The sequence below is a fragment of the Rutidosis leptorrhynchoides genome, chromosome 6, assembly GCF_046630445.1.
Source record: "Rutidosis leptorrhynchoides isolate AG116_Rl617_1_P2 chromosome 6, CSIRO_AGI_Rlap_v1, whole genome shotgun sequence".
Taxonomy (NCBI): Eukaryota; Viridiplantae; Streptophyta; class Magnoliopsida; order Asterales; family Asteraceae; genus Rutidosis; species Rutidosis leptorrhynchoides.
Window position 1 is genome coordinate 301,588,898 of NC_092338.1, and position 6,630 is coordinate 301,595,527.

The following is a 6,630-nucleotide window of genomic DNA, read 5'->3' on the forward strand; positions in this document are numbered from 1 at the left end:
TCTAAATTTTTATAGTCATGTGGGACTGTAAACCACAATGTTGCTACCATTGTTCATACCGCCGTATCAAAATCACCGATGTATAAAGTGTAAAGAATAAAGAAGTGATTCAAGTATGTTTTTATTCAAGTTCTATATTGCTTGAGGACAAGCAACGCTCAAGTGTGGGAATATTTGATAATGCTAAAAACAAACATATATTTCATAGCATTATCCTTCAAGAAAGACAAGCTTTTAGTTGCAATTGTTCTAATTCCAAGTAATATTCGTTTAAATAATAAAAGGTGAAGACAAAAGACAGAATTGACGATTTGAAGACGCAAATGACCAAAAAGCTCAAATGTACAAGATACAATCCAAGTGGTTCGATTTATTGTTGAGAAACATCTAAAAATTACAAGAGTACAAGAAGCGAAACGCAAAGTACATGATATCTAAATGTACGAAATGACGTTCGAAAATCCGGAACCGGAACCTGAGCCAACTATCAACGCGCGACGCAACGGACCTAAAATTACAAATTAACTATGCACATAAATATAATATAATATATAATTAATTATGTAAATTATATATATATATTATATTTACATATTATAAAAATAATCGTCGGCAAGCTAGGATCCAAATTGTGTGAGCTGGAAATGGAAGCTCCGCACTCGTGGAGCTGTGAGGCACAAAACCTCCGCACTCGCGGAGCTGTACAGTTCAAAGTGGGCCTATAAAAGGCCGCGCATTCTGCTCGTTTGAACACACCTTTTTCTTTTCCTTTCTCATATCATAGACGATATATATATATATATATATATATATATATATATATATATATATATATATATATATATATATATATATATATATATATATATATATATATATATATATATATATATATATATATATATATTATAATTTTAATTTTAATTTAAGTTTAATAATAATAAGGTTATTATAGCGAATGTTTTAAGGTTTTGTAAGTCGAAACTCTGTCCGTGTAACGCTAAGCTTTTAATACTCATTGTAAGTTATGTTTGATTTTTTTAAAATTAATGTCTCGTAGCTAAGTTATTATTATACTTATTTAAGCCGAAGTAATCATGATGTTGAGCTAAATATTAAGATTAGGTTATTGGGCTTTGTACCATAATTGGGGTTTGGAAAAAAGACCGACACTTGTGGAAATTAGACTATGGGCTATTAATGGGCTTTATATTTGTATAACTGAATGATAGTTCGTTAATTTAATATAAATATTTACAATTCGACGTACCTATAAATAACTACATACACTCGATCGGACACGATGGGTGGGATATTTATAAGTACTAATAATCGTCCATTTAACCGGACACGGGGATGGATTAATAGTCAATGGACTCACTAAAACAGGGGTAAATTACATACAAGGAAAATTGGTGTAATTGTTAACAACGTATTAAAACCTTGGGTTACACGCAGTCGATAACCTGGTGTAATCATTAACAAAGTATTAAGACCTTGTTACAGTTTAAGTCCCCAATTAGTTGGAATATTTGACTTCGGGTGTAAGGGTAATTTGACGAGGACACTCGCACTTTATATTTATGACCAATGGACTATTATGGAAAAAAAACTAGATGGACGTATCAAATAAACCAGGACAAAGGACAATTAACCCTTGGTAATAAACTAAAATCAACACGTCAAACATCATGATTACGGAAGTTTAAATAAGCATAATTCCTTTAATTTATATCTCATCGTACTTTTATTTACTGTCATTTAAATTATCGCACTTTTATTTATCGCACTTTTTTTATCGTCATTTACTTTACGCTTTAAAATAAGTTATATTTATATTTAATATTTTGCATTAGGTTTTAACTGTGATATAAGACTTAAAATCGACAAACCGGTCATTAAACGGTAAAACCCCATTTTATAATAATAATAATATTACTTATATATATTTTTGTACAAATATAGTTTAAAATAAATATAGCGTTAAACTCAGCTAGCTCCCTGTGGAACGAACCGGACTTACTAAAAACTACACTACTCAACGATTAGGTACACTGCCTATAAGTGTTGTAGCAAGGTTTAGGTATATCCCATTCTATAAATAAATAAATAATTTGTGTAAAATTGTATCGTATTTAATAGTATTTTGTAGTAAGAATATAACTATTTCGTACTACCCCTCGCACACATCAAGTATTTTTGGCACCGCTGCCGGGGAACATCTTAACGCCGAAGCGAAACGCTATAAAAAAAGATTTTTATTAAGTTTTAATCTATTTTTGTAAAAATATAAGTTTTAAATATTAAAAACAAAAATATAAAAACAAGAAAAAGAAAAATATATATCTATATTTTTAAGTGTTTAAAATAAAAAAGTTTATATTTATTAAAAGTTATAAAAACTAATAAGTAATATTTTTTATATAAGTTTTATTATATATTCTATAAATTAAAAAGTTAAATAACAATAATAATAATAATAATATATTAAAAACTGAACCTGCGTAATTTGAGCCTCTAAATTATTTGAACCTGCATACTCCGCACTAGCGGAGCTTTATTGGCAGCAAGCATCCGTACTCGCGGAGACGTCTGACAGCTGCAACCTTGTACGCATTAATTACGCAGATTAGGGTTTTATTATTAATTATTATTATTTAAACCTAATTAGGGTTAGTTATTTAATAATTAGTATTTAGTTTTTAGTTTTAATTTATAATTAGTAATATTAAGTTTTAATATTATTATTAATTATAAAAAATTAATACTTTTATAAAAATAATAATATAAAAATAATATTTTTATAAAAATAAGTAATTTTATCATTTTTTTGTTTCTTTTTATAAATTGTATATTTTAAACGTTTAGTTGTAAAGTGTATATTTATCGTTCGTAATTAGTTTTAAACTTAGTGTTTGCCGTAGTTATTTTATATTTATAGATTTTTAGGCTTTGCCGTAAAATCTCTTAAGTGCTTTTTCTTTAGATTAAGATTTAGGCGCTTTAGAATTTTGCAACGCCGTTTTAAGTTTATAAATTTTAGTACCTTTTTAAGAAATTGCCGTTTTGGATTTAGAATTCCTTTAAGCTTTAATACCTTTAGACGCAACTTTTAGTCTTAAATTTTTAGACTTTTAAGTTTCGACGCTTTACTATCTTATTTTTTATTTATCGACTTTTTTTTTCGACGATTGTTTTTCGACCTCTTATTTTTCGACGTGCTTTTTCTTTTTCATTTCGACGCTCTAGTTTTTAGGACATAGAATTTTCTTTTTATCTTCTTTAAATTTCAACGAAAAATTATTTTAAGCGGTTAAATTAATAGACATCTAAAATTTTTTGGTTCGTAGTAATAGTTGGATTTGTTAGTGGCGAGTTGTGGGCTTCCGATTTTAAGGGTCCTGGCTACCTGCTGCATCTATTGGCTATTAGAAACGTGGGCAAAATCAGAAAAGTCTATTAATTTGATAACTTATATAATTTTTATTTTTATAACTAATAGGATATTCAGTGAATGCACCGAGCAAAACGTTCACCACCTTTCATACGTTCACCTCCTGTAACCAGATCAAGACATCTAGCCAATATTGTCGCAATTGATTTTTCTTTAGAATCATCATCTAGTCGAACAAGTACTCCAATTCAAATTTTCGATAATCCATTTTCTGAACCCGACCTCACAATTGAGAACCCGGAAGGTATTCAAGGACAATTCAGAGATCCTGAACCACTAATCATTCCTCTTGAACCTCCAATCATACAACCAGAGATTGTCGAGGAAGAAACCGTTAAATCATAATCTTCTAGTGATTCAGATTCAACAATTTCAATTATGGAAAATCGGGAACCTCTAAGTATGGAAGACCGAATGAGAGCTACACGTACTGGCCAAGGTCATGCCATTACTCAACCAGACATTAATGCACCAGATTATGAAATAAAAGGACAAATCCTACACATGGTAACTAATCAATGACAATTTAGTAGTACACCAAAAGAAGATCCAAACAAACATCTTCGAACCTTTAATAGGATCTTTACTCTATTTAAAATCAGAGAAGTTGAGGATGAACAGGTCTATCTCATGTTATTTCCCTGAACTTTAAAGGGAGAAGCCAAAGATTAGTTAGAATCATTACCTGAAGGAGCGATTGACACATGGGATGTTTCAGTTTAGAAATTTCTTAAAAGATTCTTTCCGGCATCTAAAGCTGTGAGACTTCAAGGAGAAATTGTTACATTCGCGCAAAAGCCAAATGAAACTCTGTATGAGGCGTGGACAAGATTCGGAAAGTTGTTGAGAGGATGTCCTCAGCATGGTTTAGACACTTATCAAATAGTACAAATATTCTACCAAGGATGCGATGTTACTACACGAAAAGACATCGACACAGCAGCTGGTGGTTCCATTATGAAGAAAACCGCAACTGAAGCTCATAAAATTATTGATAATATAGCATCCCACTCACATGAGTGGCACCAGAAAAAAGATATTCTTCGTTCATCTAAAGCGGCTAGAGCCGATTCTAGCCCTGACTTTAATTCCATTTCCGTAAAGTTAGATGCTTTTGAGAGAAGAATGGAAAAGATGACGAAAGATATTCACGCAATACGAATTAGTTGTGAGCAGTGTTGAGGACCACATTTGACAAAAGATTGTCTCAGTATTGAACAAACAATGGAACAAAGAGAGAATGTTTCATACATGAACCAAAGGCCTGGAAATAATTATCCAAATAATTATCAACCGCCAAGACTAAACTATAATCAAAATCAGGATTATAACTGAAATGTTCCATACAATAACCAACAAGGTCCTAGCAATCAACAAGTATATAATAATACTTACAACCAGCAAAGACCTATTTTTCCAAATAAGCCACCACAAACCGATGATAAAAAGCCAAATTTAGAAAACATGATGTCGAAGCTAGTTGAATCTCAAACTCAGTTTTTCACATCTCAGAAACAAACTAATGAACAAAATGCTCAAGCATTTAGAAATCAACAAGCTTCAATCCAAAATCTGGAACAAGAAGTGAGCAACCTAGCAAGGTTGATAGGTGAAAGAAAACCGGGAAGTCTACGTAGCGATACAAATGCTAACCCCCGAGGTGAAACAGCTAAAGCCATTACCACAAGAAGTGGTATTACTCTTAAACCACCTGAAATGCCTGTAATTTCTGATGACTCTATTCTTACTCCACAGGAACCCCAGCCTGAGCAAGATAAGGAAACATAACCGGTAGTTGAGAAGGTTAATGAAGATAACACAGTTAAGGCTAAACCTTATGTTAAACCATACCAACCACCGCTTCCTTACCAGAGTAAAATGAGAAAAGAAAGACTTGAAGCCGAGCAATCCAAATTCTTGGATATGTTTAAACAAATAAATGTCAATCTTCCTTTCATTGATGTGATTTCAGGAATGCCAAGATATGCTAAATTCCTAAAAGATCTAATCACAAATAGAAAGAAAATGGAAGAACTCTCGGCTGTTACAATGAATGCTAATTGTTCTGCAGTACTGTTGAATAAACTACCAGAAAAATTATCAGATCCAGGAAGTTTCATAATTCCATGTTTTCTTGGTAGTCTTAGTTCAATAGAAGCATTGGCAGACTTAGGTGCTAGTATAAATTTAATGCCGTATTCACTATACGCTAAACTAGACCTTGGATAATTGAAATCAACACGAATAAGCATACAATTAGCCGTCCGATCTGTAAAATATCCTAGAGGGATAATGGAGAACATGCTAGTTAAAGTTGGTACTTTAGTCTTTCTAGTAGATTTTGTTATTCTAGATATGGAAGAAGATTCTCGAGTTCCTCTCATATTAGGAAGACCATTCTTAAACACGGTTAAAGCAATAATAGACGTGTTTAGTAAGAAACTGACCCTAAGTATAGAGGACGAGAGTGTTACCTTTTCGGTTGATAGAGCCATGCAACAACCGCAATCTGCAGATGATACCTGTTATTATATTCAAACTATAGATTCACATGCAGAATTGTTATAAGAATCTCCAGAATTACAAGGAACAGGAGAATGTTCTTTAGGAGAAAGAACTGAACCAATTGATGAAGCTGAAATGTTAGCCGCACTCATGGCTAATGAATATGAACCAACAATAGAAGAACTTCAAATGTTAAAAGAGGAAGACAGATATCGATACAAATCATCGATAAAAGAACCACCGATATTAGAGTTAAAACCACTTCCAAACCATTTGGAATACGCTTAATTACATGGTGAATCTGAATTACCTGTAATAATATCGTCTTCTCTTACGGAAAATAAAAAATCTCGACTCATTTCTGTGCTAAAAGCTCATAAACCAGCTATTGCATGGAAGATTCATAACATTAAAGGTATAAGTCCTTCGTATTGCACACATAAAATCCTTATGGAAGAAAATCATAAAACCTATGTGCAACGCCAACGAAGACTAAATCCTAATATGCAAGATGTTGTTAAGAAAGAAATAATTAAACTGCTTGATGCAGGTTTAATTTATCCAATCTCTGATAGTCCATGGGTAAGCCCAGTTCAATGCGTACCTAAGAAAGGTGGCATCACTGTCATCACAAATGAAAAAGATGAGCTTATTCCTACTAGGACTGTAAC